The sequence below is a fragment of the Nomia melanderi genome, chromosome 1, assembly GCF_051020985.1.
Source record: "Nomia melanderi isolate GNS246 chromosome 1, iyNomMela1, whole genome shotgun sequence".
Classification (NCBI taxonomy): domain Eukaryota; kingdom Metazoa; phylum Arthropoda; class Insecta; order Hymenoptera; family Halictidae; genus Nomia; species Nomia melanderi.
In genome coordinates, this window is record NC_134999.1 from 19782987 (window position 1) to 19803316 (window position 20330).

A 20330-nucleotide genomic window follows, 5' to 3' on the forward strand; every position below is an offset into this window, starting at 1 on the left:
CGGACTTTAACAAGCAATATCATGGCGGTTGGTTCGTTCGTTCAATCCTCTGTTTTTGTTTTCTTCAATTCGACCCGAGGTCTCTTCTCTTTTTCGAATTCGAGCGGACAGTCCGGTTAAATGAATTCTCGGCTCGAAATTATCGTGCGCCCGCATCGCGCTCGAAAACGGACAGGCAAACGAGTTTTCCTCCTCGTGTGCACGCTTGCGCCCGCGGATAAGCCGGCGTCAGCGAGAATGTCGCGCGTATCGAAGCGGGGACGAGGTTGGACGCGATCATTAGCGCGCGAACGAAGGAAAAATGGCGGCGACCACTGCGCGGCGCGGCGCGGCGGCCCGACAGAGACCGGAATGGCGATTGTTATTAACTGTACCGGCGCGATTATTGTGATACCTGTTACGCGGAAACGCCGGCGCATAAAACCGAAGGGGCGGCCGTGTAGAAAGTCGCGGGGCCGGGATCGGGATCCGCGATAAATTTCGCGGAATTTACCGTCGAGATAAATTGAATTTCCATCGGGCGAAAATAACCGGCGTCGTGTCTATAATGGCCACCGTTCAACGGGCCGCATAACTTCGCTTGTTTTATAGTCGGCGAGCCGCGCGACTAGTCCCAGACACGCCGGAATTGCCGGAATAATGATACAACCGACGGTACCACCTAAATCCTGAATGAACGACCGAAACAAGGAATTTTCGGCTTTCACGCTCGGCGGTGGTTGGCTCGGGGATTCTTAGCAGCGACGCTCGACGCCGTGATAAATGTTATTTACTATTCGAACAATGAAACTACATTGATGTTGAAATTGAATACTTCTGCTTGGATGGTTGGCTGAAATCGTTGGTTCGCTTAAGAGATAATTATGACCAGGTCAAACATCTAGATCAAAATTGCCGTCTGAAACTAAACGAGTTCCGCTGTGGGCTATAATCATACCCTAGACTAATTGAATCTCATCTCAATGAAACTAGAGAACATACCTATCGATGCACAAATATATAACCCAATAGGGCTGTTTAAGAGCCTAGCTTTCTAAAGCTGCAGTCCCAGCTGAGGTCTAAATTCCCGGTAGTTCAGTCCCAGTCTATAAATATACCCTAAACAGATTAAATCCTATCGAAGTTCCAGAGAACTAGTTACCAATGCATAGACGCGTAACCGAATAATAGGCCCAAGTGTCCAAAAGCCTGGCTCCCCGAAGCTGTGTTAGACCAGTCCCGGCCGGGGCGAAATTCCCGGCAGCTAATTACCACGAGGAACGTAGCAAGCGACCGGCTAATCGGAGCAGACAATCAAAGTGTCCGAGCGTTGTTCGACACGATCGGGCCCGTGGGGCTGTCAAACTAAATTCTGAGAGAGTGCGAGGCATCGGCCGGTGCCGGTGTGTCGAAAGAACACGGAGGCAGCCAGCCGGCCGGGCCCAGCGGTGTATCAACGAGGCATGGGCCTGTGTCTGTGCGCTCGCGCGTGTGCGAGTGTGCCATTCAACGAACGCCGATAGAGTAGTCTCGCGTGTCGGATTGGCTGTCGCCAGCGCAAACGGAGCAGCCGTGGAACGAGCCACAGCTGCCGGGACTTTCACTGATCTACGAGGAGCCGAGCCGGGCCCGTTGGGACTCGACTCTGCTCTCCGGGGCCCTGTCTCTCGCAGTCACGCCGCGTAAAATCGGATCCGTTGTCCGCGAGACCGGCCACGGGACTCCATTCATCGCCCATGGGCGGAGTTCGGCCATTACTTAATGAAACTTTTACTTAAATGCTCGTTTGTATGCGGGGATCGGTTATTATTCCTTGCCCGTGATAGCCGCCGCTCGCCCTCGGCATTCCAATTTGTTTGACAACCGACACAACCACGATTTCGAGAGATTTCTAAGACGATCTTATAATTCACGTTACACTCTACCTTTCCTTAGAGAAACAAACGTAACCTGCCGTTTCGCTGCATAATCCAGAACATTGATCAATCTGCACACAAAGATTATCTTTATGTCCCATAGATCACTACACCATTCCAGCGTATCTTAGATTCCGTCCGCGACCGTTCCTTTAGCCTCACGATTCCGCGGGAGATTCGAGATGTACGCGATTCCGTAAACGGCAGCCGTTCTAACCAGAAACAATACGAGACACCGTTGCGCCGGGAAACTAGACCGCGAGACAAAAGTCGCTCTCGTATCCTCGAATTGCCCCCGTCTCGGATCGCATGATTTATAGAAACGATTGACCCGGGTTCTGAAATGATAGCGGCCGCAGTAATGGCCTGGCCCGTGGCGTGCTCGCGGTCCGTTTATAGACATCGCTGGCTATCGGTGCTCGTTATTAGCTGCGGCGCGGCGGCGTCGTCGTTATAAATTCATGCCAGAGAAATATTTAGAGTAGGCAGGACGATAAAAGCGAAAGGGAGGGGGAGGAGGGGGGAAATCGAGAGAGCCGATACATCGGGTACGCGCCCCCATTGCACAGGCAAAGGATTATGACCCTCTCTCTCTCCCTCTCTCTCTCTCTTTCTCCCTTCCTGTCGCTCTTTCTCCGTCCGTTGGTACCGGACCCAGTGGAATTTCCGATCCTGGGGCCTGTTCGCGAGCCACCTTTTGCGACCATGTCGACTTTACGAGCCGTGACGAGAGCCCGGGCACCGGAGAAGGGCGCGGTACGTAATAAGGTACCGGCGCGGACCACGATAAGGACCCCCGGTGCTCTCGATACGAGTCCCCTGGGCCTGGCTGACACGTTTTTCTTCCCGCCGCGGCTGAATAAGGACGCGCCACCGGACACCGTGTCCCCGCGATTTTCGATTCCTTTCGAGACCGCCACGAGTCGGTTGATTCCGATAAGAGCGTACTGGGTACAGGTATGCGACGATTACTGTTTCAGGGGTGGACGGTGTTTGTTTCCTTTGGAAATTAGTCTGGATCAGGCGTGAGTTAACCCTCTATGAGCCGAATTTTGTTTCGTGATTATAACGAAATTGATGCAGTATGAAATTAATAAATATCAACATATGAACGCGAATTAACAATGTATTCAATAGTTTCAATAATTTTATTGAAACGAATATATTTTGTAATTTTGAAATTACAATGACGTTGAACGTAAACGCCTGTGTGTACAAAAGTTTAAGTTGGTTAAACATTTAATGTCGTTCGATGTTTTGCAATGAAATATTAAATACGTCAATTTAACTCGGTATATTGATGTGTGACTTCAAAGTCACACGAGCCTATAGAGGGTTAATTGCTAATTCTACGTTCATGTAACATTTTAGATACGTGTAACACAAATCTAAAGTAAAATTTACAAAATCGAATTCCTTATTCTCGTCCGTAAGTTAGAAATTTTGGTTTAATCGATGTTTAAAAATGTATCAATATAATCACCGACGCTCCCGTTTCTAGCAGCTGAAATTCAGCCGGCGTTCAATGTGTTAAGGGAGATTATGAGAGTGATAGACGAGGAGGATAAAGAGATGTTATCGACTGAAGTGGATTCAAGGACTATCATTTGGGCTGAGATTTGATTGAAAGTTAATCTTCGATAGAATTGGGGGTATACAGTGTTTTTAGAGTTATGTTGGCATAATAGTGTGTATATTGTGTGGAATAAGAGAAATATTGGGACTTTGTGGATGTTGCTTGATGCGCAGGATTCCTTGGGGGATTTATGCTCGTTTGAGGAAGATTGGAAAAGGTTCTGGACAGTTTTATTGTATTGTCAGGCGTATCTTCGTGCCGGATATTTATTATCGGTTACAACGTTCAGGAAAGATTGTTGAGGAGTTTGTTGCGATCATAAACAGCGTTTTCCAGTGGAAATTTATATTTCGTCGTAGAGAGTTTGACACGCATGAATGAAATTTCACTGGCAACACGTTACCTTTTACATTTGAGGTGTATCCGGAGATTACTTGGAATCCTTCCGCTATAAATTAAATATTCATTAGTTCCTCAGCTTCCTGCGTCGATTAATTAGCCACGTTCGAAACGGCGATCGATTTATTTATGTTTCCGTTGGTGAGTTTTTCAGATGCCCACTGCGAGGAACACGTGTGTCGAAAGGGTTAAAATTGCAGTAGGAATTGTTCGAGCAGGGGATTCCAATTTGTTGCAGTCTGACGTGGCGAACGGTTTTCCACGCGTGGGCGTTGGTACGACTGTCGTTGGGGACCGTTCCGCGGCGCGGTATTTAATTTGCGACCGGGAAACGGTTATAAATCAGGAAGTTTTTACGCCGGCCGACCCTTATCGGCCAGTTAAGGATCGATCTACGGTATATATCAGTCGATATCGTACGCGATCTCGCGGCGAAAGGAGTCGGGAACGCTGCGCCGGCCGCCTTTCCTGTCGGAAATGACAAATACCCAGGCGCCTCGGCCTCTGCGCCTTATATGGAGATCCATCTTCGACACTGTCGCCTAAACGTCATCGAGCGTCTTAACTTCGATCGCATCTCGACGAAAGAAAATTGTACTCTCTAATTTCCAGCCTTGTAATCTTCGATTTTCTAATCCTCCACCGTCTATTCTTCGATCTCCCAGTGTTCAATTCTTCAATCTTCAATCTCTCATCCTTTGATCCTCCATTCTTCGATCTCTTCGTTCTAAATTTTTTAATCTTCGATTTTCTACTCTTCAATTTTCTAACCGTCTTCCCGAATTTCATTGATACGTAGTCTTCTAAACGTTAACTTACACCTTGGGAAAAGGTGTTCAATTCTTCAATCTTCTCTCATCCTTTGATCCTCTATTTTCCGATCTCTCCATTCTAAATTTCTTAATCTTCGATTTTCTACTCTTCAATTTTCTAACCGTCTTCCCGAATCTCATTGATACGCAGAGTCTTCTAAACGTTAACTTACATCTTGGGAGAAGGGATCGAGCAAAGTGATACTATGATTTTTCTTCCTCGTTTCTGCTCGTTTTTGTTGGAGGATACTGTGAGAATCTATTTCGTTCGAAAGTGGAGAAGTCTAATGATACGATTTAGAAAAGAGATTCGTTTAACTATCGAGTGATTTATGGTTTGTTAGGCCGAAGATGGAATTGAAGGTTTTTTGTGGGATCGGGTCGGGACACGGTTCTTGCGAGGAAAGTACAGAAATCGTTGATTAGATCTCCCTTCTCTCCCTCTCCCCCCCCCCCCCCCCCCTCTCTCTCTGTCTGTCTGTCCTCTAGGCCGCTACTTCTTTATAAATAGGAAACGGCCTGGCTAAGTTCTTAGACGGGCAGAACGGACGAGGCTGTCCGGGCCCGGGATTAATTAAGCACAATTGTCGACATCTGCTTTCCTTGTCCCTTCTTGCGCTGAATTAGAATTTACGGCGGCTCCATCGGGGTCTCGACTTGCCTAACGTGTGTCCCCCTTTTCTGCTTCCAAGAATCAGCTCTCCTGGACAAAGATTATTTTTTACCAATTAACCGCCGCGGAGGGAACCCGTCTTAGCCATAATTGGGATTAAATATTCGTTGTCCTTTCCCTAAACGACGCCCGACCGCCGCGGCCTCTCGGAAATTAGCAACGATACTCGATCCTGCGGACGACCTGAATTAAGAACTTCTCCAATTTCCAGTCGTCCAAGTGCCCCTGCATTCTCGGTTACTTGAATTGCCGCGAGTTGACGCGACTGACATTACAATTAACAAGGATTTGAACTTTCTTCAACAGCCGTTGCACTTTCAAGTTCCATGGAACATACAATGGATTCAATGAACTTATCTCCCCAAGTTTCCACCAATTAATACTAACAGCATGGAACTAATTTGTAACATTTGTAGACCTGCATCCACAATACTCTCTTCGTTTCAACGATTATAACCTCCAACATACAATTTATACAAGTAATAAATAATTACGCGAATATTCTAGTTTAGGACCCATTCACCGGTGATCTCGTCTTTTCCCGCCGACGACGGTTCTCCTGAAGCCGCGGCACTAAAACAGCAGTAACAACAAATCCGGCTAGGTTACGAGAGCGATCCGTAATAAAGATACATCACGGTTTCGCGATCTCCGGTCGCTATCTTCCGCGGGGATCTCGCCGGTTTCGCAGGAATCTAAACGTCGTTGAGGCCGAACCGCCGCGTACCGCGCACACGTTTCCGTTTTACATAAATTTGCATATAAGAGAGCATTCAGGCGACCGTCCTTGGGGCTGATTATCCTTTTCGGAAGGCCAGCCGGGACGCGGCCGCCATTTTTGCGCCCGCCGAGGCAAGGTCGAATCTAATCGGAGCACGCACTAAGCTCTCCGCTCCGCGCCGCCAGGTTTTCTGTCGGCCCTTCGGCCATTTTATTGCGTTCTCGCGGCGCGTACGGCGCGTATCTCTCGCCCGGCACCGGGAATTTATGGGCGAATGCGGAATTAGATACGCGAACGTGTTCGCGAGTTCCACGGGGCCGAGATACCATTGACAAATCGCTGTTACCGATTATGGCTGGGCCTGGGCTTCGACCTGTTCAGCGATTACTCGAGAGAGATCCAAAGCCAAGGCGACTATTCGCTGAAAGAGATCAAAAGGAATAGAGTTTTCGTCGGTAGAGCTCACTTTGAAAGAATTGTAACTTCTGATCGAACAGTTTTAACCCCTTGCCCTACAACAACGAGTGAGACTCGTGGTGAAGATTTTCAACATGATTCAACAAATTTATATATTACTCAGTTCATTCGAATTGAAAGTAAATATTATTCTTCTATAATCAACTATTATACTTAAAAGGAAATATAGGCATAACATATACTTAGGATTTTTCTCTTTTTCCCATAAATTATTAATGACAAAGTAGCCTTATCGATCAGAGTTGAGAAAGAAATCATAGGCCAAGGGGTTAATTACGTAGATATTTAACCCTTTGCACTCCAGAGGCGCCGCTAAGTCACCAAATGATTTGACACAGCAAAACTGTAAAGTCTAATATTTAATATTAAACTCTGTATAATGCATCAATGTACAAAATACTGAAAGAAAATAGTTCTCTTCCTCGATGCATGTGAGATTTTTTAATTCAATCTAAGAAAATGTTGTCTGTATCTCATTAGAAAATATTGAATATTTCCGGTGAAAAATTTCTGGAATGCAAAGGGTTAAAGAAGATTGTAAGCTACTTTGGAAAGAACTCTAAATGAAACACTGCATTTTGACTTACATGCATAATGAATATTCTAAATTATCATGAACAGAGGTACTGAGTAACAGCTACCCTCAGAATAAAATGATTAGATCCCGAATGACCGAGAGAAGATGAACCAACGGCTTTAATCTTTGTATTCAGGATCACCGGGACGCAGAGAGAATGCCAAGCCGTCCACTCCACCCCCAACCCTTCTGAAGGTCTAAAATAAAGCTAAAGGGTCCTCGAGACCGGAGGATCCCCTGTAACAGTATTAAAACCTTCCGGAAAGTATGTAAATCCTCGAAGATCCTGTAGAACCGTCTTCCTGCTACGCGATGGCGCCCGGCTTTTCTCTCCCCCGTGAATCTATTTCCATCCGTTGTTTTTCCAACGCGCCCCTGTGCGTTGCACCCTGGCCGGGCGAAGAATATATTTAGACGAAACCATGAAAAAGGCCGGATGGAAGGACGCCCGCGTGTTTATTTTCGATCAGACTATCCTCCGCGGAAGGGAAAAAAGAAGGGAGCAGAAGGGAATTCGTTGCATTCTTGGTCTAGACGAACAGATAAATCTGAGACGTTCGGCGTCGAGACGGAAGGGAGGAGGAAACGGTGGTGGTCGGGAGCGGAAACGCCGTCGCTTTGACCGCCGGAACCTTTGAGGAAGGTTTCTTCTAGCTTCTTGTTTCTTGTCGAAACAAATTTGTCGAAGTCCGACTCGTGACGTTGATTTGATACTTGTTGAGCTCGGACAACCCCCTTCGTTAGACGTTTCCTTTTCAGGACGTTCAAAGAATTTCGAACTGACATGAATTGTTTCACAATATTTTGCCACGTATTTAATATACATTAACCACTTGTCTTACAACTTTCATTCGAATTTAAAGTAAATATTATTCTCTGAGCAATTGTTATACTTGAGAGCAAACTTGGACATAATACGCCTATAATTGTTTTTCAATGAATTACTAATGACGTAGCGATCAGAGTTGTGAAAGAAATGATAGGGGTTAAATGTATCACGTTTTTTCAAAGCATTTTTTTCATGGGAATTTCGTTGTTACCATGAATGGCTGTCGCGTGACGCAAACGGTGTACCCGATAAAGAAGTAGATTTATCAATAATTGCCGGCGCGGCATCTAAGGAAAAATTTTAATTATTACCGGAAGCGGTTTGATCTCAGACGTATTGCTTGTCTTCGATCTCTTAATCCTTGTTTATTATCAATCTTCGTTATGCCTCGATAATTAAGATTAATCGCCGCGATCGCTGGCGAACGTACCGCCAGCGGGAGTTTTTGCGATCGATCTCGGTGTCTTGGTTTAACGTAATAATAGGTTGGTGAAATTGAAACCGAATCTGTCATCTGTTCCAGATACGATCTTTTTCTTGGATTTTCCCTCTAATTGTCTATGATTGGAGCTGGTCGTGTTTCCTCGTTTCTTTCGACAGTCGCTTTGAGTTTCTCTCCGAGAATTAAGTTTCGCAACGCATTCACTTCGCTAATATCGATTTGCACGTTCTTCATATTGATTTTCTTATTTTCTGCACCTCATAGATGAAGATAAAAATATTTCCCGAATTTTCAAGTGCTGTTTTCTATCGTTACGAAGTGTTTAAACCGTCGTCCACAGTTGTCGCAAGCTAGATTCCGGCAAAAACCCGTGTCACAGCCCTTTGTGTCGCTTTCGAATCATTGAAACGGGACTGGGGAAGGCTTCAAACAGCCGAGCAGACGGATTAGCCGATGAAAGTGCACTTCGTTCCCTGCAAACTGCTGATTCCAGTCACAGGAAAGAGAAACGAGGCATTTGTACGCGTGCATTCCACGCAGATTGATGCATTTACGGAACTCTGCCCAATTTCCGTCAAACAAACGAACACTCTACACCTAATATCCGACGAAATCCTGCAAAAATCTCTTTGTCAAATGAAAAAGCAATCGTGCAAAAAGTTTCTGCAACATATACCTTGATATCCCACCGATCATCGTTTCATTCCACTCGATAATAAGACCAACTATAACCGATTAACCCTTTGAACTCTGTAGGCTCCAAAATTGCACCAGTTGCAATGTTGAATATTTTAATGAATCAAAGAACCCTACAATTATTAGATTCTGCAGATCCAAATTTTGTACTGAGAAGGAAAATAAAAAATCCAAGAAATGTTATAGCATTTTTCACTAGGAATACTATAAAAATTAGTTGCATTTGCTGATAGATTACAAAACCATCTGGATATTTTAATGAATCTTAATCTCAAATGAAGCTATTTATTTTCAAAATCATTTCGAATATTCAATGCTTCGAAGATATCAATAATTGCGAAACAAAAGAATCGAAACCGGTCATTTTGTACGGTAGTTCTAGTGTTAACCCTTTGAACTCCGTAGGTTCCAATATTGTACCAGTTATAATATTAAATATTTTAATGGATCTTAAAGAAACTACCCTCAAATTATTAAATTTTCCACACATCCAAATTTTGTACTGAGAAGGAAAACAAAAGACCGAAGGGATGTTATAGCATTTCTCATTTTCACTAGAGATACTATGAAAATTAGTTGCAGTTGCCGATAGTTAATTAGATAATATATTCCTAAGAAATATCAGTTTCTCTATCCCGGGTAACGAGAGATCTTACCGTGGAAGTTGATTGAATCGTCTAACGTTTAATTTTCGCGGAAAGCTCGCGACATGGCCGCCAAGAGAGCAGTTCATAAATATCGCCGTTCAGCCGGGTATTGGTTTCGCGGCGATACATCGGCGAGTTTATCCGGTCGAAGGCAGTTTTCCGAGTGTGTATCGGCTGTCATAGTAATCGACGTCGGCGGGGCTATTAAGTAATTGAGAACACAATTGCGAGACAAAATAATCCGCGCCGCAATTAATGGCTACATACTTACCGGAGATAGTGTATCGTGGCCTTGCCGGATTAGCGTATCAAGATAACGGGGCCTCGGCGCGGGGAAACGCGCGGCGGCGGCCGCTATGAAACGCAATAATCGCAGCACACACGCGCGCGCGGCCGCATAGGAGCAATAAATAAATTCCGATCGCGAGCGAACGCATTCGCAGAAACTTACGATTGCCGTTGATTACTGTTATTCAGAAGATCGCGGCGTCACTCATAAATAATTCCTCTTTCTCCGTTTGATGGGATCGTGACTAATCATCGGGCCGCGGATGTTTATGGTCGCCGACTTTTATGGACCATTTTGTGCACGCATGAATAACTACTTACATTAGAGGTTTGTTTAATACGTTAAAAAGATGTTTCTCCGATAAAAGGAGTATTTTGTCTGATTGTGTTTTAGATAAGCCTATGCGTGGCTTAAATGATCATTACCCCGAGCCAGCGGTTCGCAACTTGTAATCGGGAACTAGATATTCCTCTGATTTATACGCGATCATTATCTTTTTCTATGTGGATATTACTCAGTTTCTTCTCTGTGGAATATTAATATCCCCAAGACTAATCTTATTATGAAAGTATAAATTTTACATAGGAGATCTCGGCATTCTATAAAACACCAATTGGAGGCTTCTGACAAATAGGCGCATCGTTAAACGTCAGATACCTCTGAAACATCGGGGTTTCCCTTCCATCGGAAGATTTATCGCAGAAAAAATCGGCAGTCACTCGGATTTCTTGCCTTCCGTTCTGTTTCCATGAATAACGAGAGAATTTTGTGTACCGCGTACTTGCACTTTCTCCCAAGGTGCTTTTTACCCCCGTTTCTACGGAAAAATTTCACGGACGCCGGCGGGTCTCGCGGACGGAAGAAACCTTTTACTCGACGATCGTGTTTTCTATTTTCCGTTCGCACGGGACCGTTCGCTGGTTCCTGGAAACCACGTTTTTCCGACTCTCCCTTTTCCCAGCGTGGAAACCGGCCGCTCGCCTTCGGCCATTGTGCCGGCCGGTAATTACGCGAGTCGCGTGCATCTCCCGGTTTACCATACAACGGCCAACAAAAAGCGGTACGTGTGTTCACCTCGCGGCGTCTTACGCGTATCATCCGCCCGTCGCCATTCTTCCCGGCCGCGTTCCTCTATCTATGCGTGCCGACACGCTTTAACGGGAATCGTTGCGGCGACGCCGTTGCACAGCCGGAATGATTCACTGGCCGCTTATATGGCACGCGAAATCTTTTTCGTTGGGGCATTTTAATACGCTGGATCTCCGCTTGTCAGCCTAAGCTTCTGGATAACGATGTCTACTGTACTTTGTAGCTTTTCAACTTTACAACTTTGTGTTTTTCTTATGTTTCCGAATGAACAACTGGCTATTTTCATGGTACATTACAAATGACCTTGTGTCAAGTTCAATGTTAACCCTTTGCAGATGGATGCCGACATTGCGGTCAGATGAAATGTTCAGATTTGGAATACTATGTCGTGGACAAATGATTAATTAGTCGAGCAGCAAGAGATCGGCACATAGTTTTCTCTCTTTCTATTAATTAACCCTTTGACGCAGTAAAATTATAGAGTTTGACACTTAATATTAAACTTTGTAGAATGCACCGACATGTAACATATTAAAATAAAACAGCTTCTTTCTTTAATTTATCTGCAATTTCTCGTTAAGTCAGTTTGAAAGAATGTCGTTGGTACTTGATTAAAAAATGTTGAGTATTTCTAATGAAAAACTTCTGGAGTGCAAAGGGTTAAGCAATTGATGTATAATTTAGCTTCATACGTTGAAGGTTTTGTATATATCAAAGAATCCTCGTCCGCAAAGGGTTAATATTCTTAGTACTTGTTTCCTTCCTTCTCTCACTCTACTGTTTCCATCTCAAACTTAACGCTAGAGAACAAAGAAATCTCAAAATTCACAGTAGCGATAGAGAAACTAAAGCTTTGAAATCATCGCATGAGGTTAAAAGAGTAAAAAGAAGTCTCGTGTTAATATTTACCGACCCCTATCCAGCACTCAGATCTTCAAAACTGATCAAAGCACTGTCACAAGAAGCTTCAGGGTTCAATCCGCTCGAAGTGTCGCGCGAGTGGCAATCGAATCACGGTCCCAAAACTTGCCAGCGGATCACAGGGGCGGGCGGGTGTGTTCCGTATGAGAGTCACTGGGCGAAAAGAGGAAGAGAAGCGTGCAGAAGAGCGGAGAGAAGTGGCGCATATGGTAATATGCCGGGCAGATGAGAGTTTGACGGCAGGATGTCACATTATGTGGCCTCTGACCCCCTCGTGTCTCCGACTCCGCGACTACCGTGGGCAAAACGGGCTTAATGAAAATGGCTGGTGCACATTCAACATCGTAAATTAGAGCGACTCCTCGCTCGCTCGCTCGCTCGCGGAGGGGACAACGTCGTTAAACCGTAACGCGCGCCGCGGAGAAAAGCGTGTAACGCGATGCGGTTTGTTTTATTTGTCCCCGTCCATTACCAGCTGGCCGACCGCGGTTTCGACTCGTGGGACCCGCGAGCATCTCCGTTGCTTTCTTGCTTCCCTCCCCCTTCGTGTCTCTGTGGGAGTCTTCGAGGGTGTCTCGGTCCCAGACGGAACCGAGTCCTGCTGATGACTTCGGATAATTCATTTAGCTGAGAATTACTTGGGAGAAACGTTCCTCGCGGCAGGAACTCGACGGTAGACGCTCTGGTACAGTGAACTAATGACAGTGCAACTTTTCAGGCTTGTTTGATATTCATAGGGATATCTTTGGGTTGTTATTCGATTTTATTGGAGGAGAAAAGAATTTTAGTCGAGTTAATGCATTGTAGGAGCACGTGGTTTTTGTTCGAAGCGAGTAACCTAATAATTTCTGATATCTTATTGTTCTGTTGATCAGGTGATTGTTTAGTTGAGGAGTAGTTACTCTGGGTCTTGTTAGAACTGAAATTTACTTTTATCACCTGATATAACTGGATGATGAATATCTGCAGCGAACAAGAGGTCTTTCAGCGAAACAAACATGGCGGCCGGTTCCGCCTTCCAGAGCTGCAATAACAGTTCCATATATCACGAATATTTCACTGCAAACGGCGCGCATTGCAGTTTGTTGTCATTCTCCGAGGTCCGTTCTTAGTTGCAATAGAATAATACGAACGTATAAAAGACAATTACCGGTTTCTCGCGAACAAAGGATCATTTCCGGAGTTCTCGCGTCCTGAGACGAGATGCTGTCGCATCGATTGCGCTCTCATTGGGTTGCGATTCTTGTCGCAGCCGCGACCAGACGGGGTTAATCGCGATTTCTCGGGGATAACGAAGTCGTTATAAGCGTTTGTCACGCGGCTGCATCACCGTTTAACGCGATGCATCCGTCCGAAGCTCGCAACAACCGTGGAGAATGCGTGTAACGCGGCGTGAAGAGGCCGGCGCCGCGCCGTCTTGCAATTAGAGGTGGCTGGTCGTGGCTGTTAATTTTACAGGAAACAGTAAAAACGACCGGACACGAGCACGGAACGTCTGATTAATTCGTAACGATCAGGATTCCGGTAGCTGCGATAAATGCCTGAATAATTATTGCTATTTGTAAAACGTGACGTCGGTCTGCGAGTTACACTCTCTACATGTCAGATAAAATAATAGAAATATTGCCTACAATTTGAAATTAAACACTTATTTAGGATATTAGTAAATCTATAGAAAGAAATATTCAGACTATTTTAACCCTTTGCACTGCAGAAGTTTTTCACCGGAAATATTCAATATTTTCTAATGAGATTTCATAATGGTATTTTTAAATATTTCCTACATTGATGCATTATACGAAGTTTAACCCTTTGCACTCGATAGGAGACTCCCAGTCGCAAGATGATTTTATACAGTAAAATCATAAACTTGCATTTACCATTAACCTTTGTAGACTGCGTGAATACGTGAAATATTGACAGAAAATAGCTTTGTTCCCTAATTTATGTGTGATTTCTTGATAAATTAATTTTAAAGGATCTTGTCTACGTCTAATTGGAAAGTATTGAATATTTCAAGTGAAAAACTTTCGAGTGCAAAGGGTTAATATTAAATTGTCTATCTAAATAGGTTTCTTTCCATCTGTACCGAGTGTTTCCATTATTTCGTCTATACGAACATCGTAACTTCTGAATTCAATAGTTTCCTTTTCAATTTCGCAACATCAATCATCGACAACTGTAACTGTCAACGATTTTGAAGTCTTCTTTAAAGACACGAACATTTATTAAGTGCTTGTTGGTTCATTTAAGGCACAGTTCGAAAGGATCGAACGAAATTTCTTTCTTTGAACTTCGACGTCCTCGAATTTCCGAAGAGCACAGCTGAATAGCGACAGTTGTTAATAGGCAACCGGCGTTTGCATTTGAAAAGGCGCGGATCGTCAATTTTCCTTGGACAGTGGCGTAGTAAAACATCGACGGGATGCAAGGTTTGCATATGAAAAGCCGTGCACGGTAACGTAACGGTTCGTAACATGTTAATTGGCTCGTATTTGCCTAGTTGGAACATTTTCCTCGAAACCTTGTGTAAATTAGGTGTCGCCTGTGATGTATCCCCGAACGGTACATCATTAACAATAACATTCGTCGAAAAGTACTCTCCACAGAAACTTGGGCTCGCGTCGGACATTCGCAATGGGTTTTCCAGAAATTCCTGACACCGGTATCTCGCCAATCGATATTCTATCAATTCCAAGCATCTTCAGACGTGTTGAGCAAACACGGCGTCGACTGGTCGATCGGGAAATTCTTAAACGCTACGATATGATTTCTTCAGCAAACAGACTTTAGTTTCATGAATTCGATAAAGAAATTCGATCTTACAACCTTAAAATGGTACTTTGTTTCGTAACAAGATTTCGTCATCTTCGACAATTTATTGACTTTATTTTTTTCGTTACCTATTTCATGAAATAAATTAGAGATTACATCAACAGTTGATGGAACGAAACAATTGATACACTGACTTAACGATCCATCGTGACGGAAGAACAAGACCTCATTGTTGTAGAAGCGGTAAAGTTCACTAGGTGACGATCACCTTTGAGCTGTCACACGTTAACAGGCGCGTCTTCGATCGCCTGATTTGTAGAATCCACGAGCGCGAGCGGAACACGTGTAGGTAAATAGCTGAGAGAAAGCTAATTTCAGGAACAGTTATATCCCATTTCTGCTTCGCCTTTATCGATCTCTACCTTCTCTCTCTCTCTCTCTCTCTCTCTCTCTCTTTCTATCTCTCAATCCATCCCGCGTTTCCAATTTTGTACACGCCAGAATTGCCATTCGTTATGAACGTGTCGGGGACACGATGTTTAATCCCACTGCCATTTCGACGCTCGCCACGGTGACGACGGAATCACGTTATTACGGATGATCAGATGTAAATTGACGATCAGTGTCGCAGCTTCGACTAGAAATCGAATAACGGAAAAGGAAAGTGCCATTTCTTCGGGCCACCGGGGTCGGTCGCAGTTTCGATTAAATTATTAATTTATATAATTATTGCCCGCTTTCACGGAGAATTGCCGATAGAACACGACAATTAAGCGAACATTGAATCGGTCTTTTTTATACTGGACAATACAGATAGGAAGAAAGCTTGTGAAATTGACCTTTCGAGTTCTGGATCCACATCATTTGTGTATAAGCTAAATTTCTTCCTTTTTAATCTATGTGCGTTATCACTGTTGCGATGTCATCTCAAATTTATCAATTTCGTAACTGATTTAGTTTACTCCGTTCAACGATTAGAATTCATTATAAATTCTGCTTCTACGTTCGATAGTCAAAGAATATTTCCTGTACTCAGTTAAATGCTACATAATTACACAATGTTCTTTAACCAGTTAACTGTGGAATTTAGTTGGAAAAACCTCTCGTTCTGCGCGCAATAAAATCGAAAAGTATATACGTATAACTATACACGTAGAGTATATTTTAATGAAAGATCAAAGCGAAACAAAGAAGAGTTACATGTTTATGTGAAAAAATCAAGAATTCATCGCTGAAAGAATTAGTATCATGTCAAGTTTTACGATGACGTGTATACTCGTCGAACACAGTTAACTGGTTAACAGATTAAATTAGAAAATGCTGAAATATCTGATGAGAAACAGGCAAAAACAGTAGCAGTAAATAAAAATGGCACTTGTTAGACTTTCCATCGATCACCGACGCAAAAACCAACGAGCAGGAGAAAACGGACAGCCCGAAATCGGAATAGCACATAACTGTTCCTCGAATTAATTTCCGGGCAGCGACGAACGCCGAAAGATTTCGGAAATCGTTATAGCAGCTCGATCGATGACCCATTTGCCGTTCACGATCGCCGACGTGATCGTCGCACTCGGTTCCTAGGTTGACGGGAAACTTATTTATCGAATTTAAACGACACAGGACGCGCGGCTCTCGTTCCAAGAGAAATGGATCGCTTCGGGGTCAAGAACGAGCCACCCGTAGACTCGCAATTTGTTTCAATTACATCCGTTCGGGAGATTTCGTCAGCTACCGAGACCGTACGCGACTATATAACAACGTTTCCTTTTTTTCACAATCCCGCGGCCGTTACTTGCGACCACGTGGAAACGGTACATTCAATTTTTACGTAATTACTTTCGCATCTTTACGACACTTATCGTTCCACTCACAAAATTTCACAACTTTCGACTTTCCAGAAATATTAATTCCTTCCGATTTAAAAGCATCTTAATGCATCGTATATCTGTAATTACCGGCTACTTCATTGAATGTTAATCCACGCTTAACGGCATCTTAATCTCTTAGCAACAGTAGAAATTCGGAGTCAACGAATCGTATCAAGTAACACGATCTAATTATTATTCAAACACTATTTTTCAAAGAAACATATAAGATCATAAATCACTAGCAATAACCATAACATTCAAATTGACAAGAACGAAATACAAATTTCCAGAGTTTGCGGTCAACGAAATAATCGAGGGAGAAAGTCTAGTTCTATTACTCGTCCAGCCAGGTTCCCAAATAAGCTGAAATCGAATGCAATTTCAGTAACGCGGGTTACGTTTCGCGAGCGCATAAAATTCGTGGGCAGTTAATAAGAAACTATATTCGATTCGGTTTGATAAACTGTGAAGCGTTTCTCGTTGGTGTGCAGCGCGCGAGACAGGCCAGAAACGGGCGAGACTCGGTGGTTTTAAGGGGTCTGTCGACGGGTGTATCTCGTTTTCACTGGTCCGGCTGGAGGCACGCACGTGGAGCCCATAAGGCGATGGTATGCGAGAGCGAGAGCGGTTCTCGAGCCCGGCTACTCCGGTGTACACTCGTAAAAATTCTATCTAACAGCATCCGGTCGGCCGTCGTCCCAGTCGGCCCGATACCACCCCGAGGATAATATAGAGATTAGGCGAATGTGTCAACGGCCTGGTTGTAACGAGCCAGCAACCGTTTCGCTTCGCCCTCGCAGCTGGAAATCCTGCCTATCGAATCGGGGAATCGAGTAGGCGAAACCCTTTTTGTCTCTCGAGCTGTGTGTCTCCCTCCGCGACTCGGCGCGACGCGATCGCGAGTTTGTCGATACGGAATCGGCAGACCGTGCGCCATCGTGGAAATCCGCTTCTCGACTGTACATACATGGATTGCTGGGAATCTTGGTCTAGTTGTCGAATATTAATTTCATCTGGAATCGAGAATTCAGATTGGAGAAATTTAGGAGGTTCTAGGTTCAGAACTTTCTAGATTTAGCGGTTTATATTTTTTGGGTGCAGAAGTATCTGGATCTAGAAGTATATAGATTTAGAAATTTCTAGGTGTAGAAGTATCTAGATTTAGAAATTTCTAAGTGTAGAAGTATCTAGATTTAGAAATTTCTAGGTGTAGAAGTTCTAGATTTAGAAATTTCTAGGTATAGATACATCTAGGTTTAGAAGTTTCTAAGCTCAACAATTTCTGGATTGAGAAGTTCCTAGATTTAGAAATCTTTTCATCTCGTATAAAAATGCTAAATAACTATTCTACGACTTCCTCTCATATATTGTTACACAGGTACAGAATAATGTTCTCTTTTTAATTATCTTCAATGTTTCGATGTCCGTAAATTTACATAATCGCTGGCATTATGTATATTTATTATCCTACATGTAATCCAACAGCGATTAAAAGTCTCTTGAAATCGAGATCAACGCTTAAAAAAGAATTAACTGGTAGTATTACATAACGAGAGTGTCGGAGCAATTAACTTTGACATTTCTTTTAATTCCGAACCCATCATCCGTAAGATGGATGGCGGCGCTTAAAAAGGAGGAGCGAATCGTCTGGTTATATTGGTTTCCCAGAAGGGTTCGGCCAGGGGACACCGTTGTTGTAACGTCTTTGGCGCGGCGAGAGCGTTGAAATTCATGGTAGCGTATCGAGACAGGAAATGAAAAATTACGGAACAATCGATCAGCGTCTGCGGGCTTGACCTCTTTAACTGTTTTATCAAGTCGCCCGGTCGGATTAACAGTAGCAGTGGCAGATACGCGTCGTGAATCACACCGGTCGCTTGTTCCCTGTAAAACGATTACCACGAACTATCCATTATTCAATTATTATTTATTACCCCGAGAAGAAATTAATCTTCGGGCTTTCTTTCAACCACAACGGCATCCGACATTGCTAATACAGAACATTCCATTGTTGTTATCCAAACATTTATTACCCTCTTCATAACCTCGATTCTTTCTTTCGCAACTTTTTAAGTTATAAATCTGTGTCATCTGTTATTATTAAATAAATCTTAAAGGATTAACATTTACGACTTCGTTTTTAAAGAACGGTGAACCACTTGTTACAAGTTCGCCTACTTGTTTCAGCATTGCCAACAAGATATTACTAGTTTGCAATGTAATTCGTTGAAACGGAGCCTTGAGCTGTTCTTAGACTACTCGAACGACTTCGCCGGACCCCGTTACACTCGTAAAATCATAAATAAAACGACTATTTCGCGGGGCGAAATTCGCAGAAACGATTGACGCGATCTTGAAAAGTCTGAAGTCTCAGCTGGCGCGAAGTGCGTCAGTGGTACAGTGAAAGTGAGATGAGAACGGAGCGATCTACGTGACACTGACCTCGTAAGTCGGCTGGATTAGCCGAGGGGAAAAAAGTGTATATTAAATTTCGCAAGGCTCAGTCAATCGGCTTGTTATTATACATCGCGTATCTGATCTTCGATACTCGCTACTCTTTTCTCTTCTCTCGTTCTTCCCCTGTGTTTATAAAAGCAACCGCGCGCAATTTCCGACGTGAATGGATAGCCTCATGTCGAACGACTGCAGTGTCCGGCTGAAAAGTGCGAGAGCCTTCTGTGGATGCAGTGGAAACCGCATATGTCGATAAAAACCGAGTTCCGTTGTGGACCGAGTGTAAGGTTACTCATAGCGCGGGCTCGGACACGTGGAGTTAATGGAAATCCGACGATATTGGATATTTTCCAGCCACTGTGTTTCCCTGTATTCGTCGTGAATCCACTCACCCGGACAATGAAATTAATATTTCATCTCGTTTTTTTTCATTCGCCCGCATTGGTCGAAAATTCCTCCCCGTCACGATATTAAACGAAGGAAAATATTTGTCGAGATTATCGAATAATATACAACTGGGCCCCTCGGTTCCAGTTGGCCCGCAGATGTCCCACTCCCGCCCGCAGAACGCAAGAATTGCCCCATTGATCGGATTCCCGTGTAAATACCGTGTGTACACAAGCGGTCCAGATAGGGTTGGCAGCGTGCAAGTCAGAGTCAGTCGCTCGACGAGCAATAAATCAGAACAGGCTTAATGGATCGAATAAAAAGGCAAACAACAGTGATTCATATGGTGCTGGATGATCGCAGGAGTGAATGAAAAAAAGAAGTGCACTTGAAACCTTCCGGTGGGTCTTGGATATCCTAAGAAAGTTCGTGGAACTCGTCCGGGGTTCGCACGACTTCGGCCAGGGACTCCTAACCTCCCAAGTCGCCATGTTTACGCAGAAACTGAAAATGGCGTCGGCTGACAGCTACTTTCCACGGAAACTTAGCATCGAAACGAATGGGATACAAACAATAAATGAATAAATACGAATAGAATCGATTAAACGAATGTGTTTATTGATAAACAATGCCTTTTCTTATTTCTAGCAAAGCGTCGAGGCGCAAAGAAAGGAGTTCTTTATCCATCGAAAGATTTTCTCATTGGAAGAGACGGTAGTTTGACGCTAAAGGTGTTCGCGCGATTTCACTGCACGGGTCACTTTTAATTAATCGAAGCCTGGGAAAAATGATGGGGCGTC

At 43.9% G+C, this 20330-nt stretch overlaps 1 protein-coding gene across 2 annotated transcripts in view; it reads left to right on the forward strand.

Moving 5' to 3' along the window:
* Nucleotides 1-20330, forward strand: part of LOC116432696 (uncharacterized) — an 87395-nt gene that overhangs the window by 18357 nt on the left and 48708 nt on the right. The window lies entirely within an intron of this gene.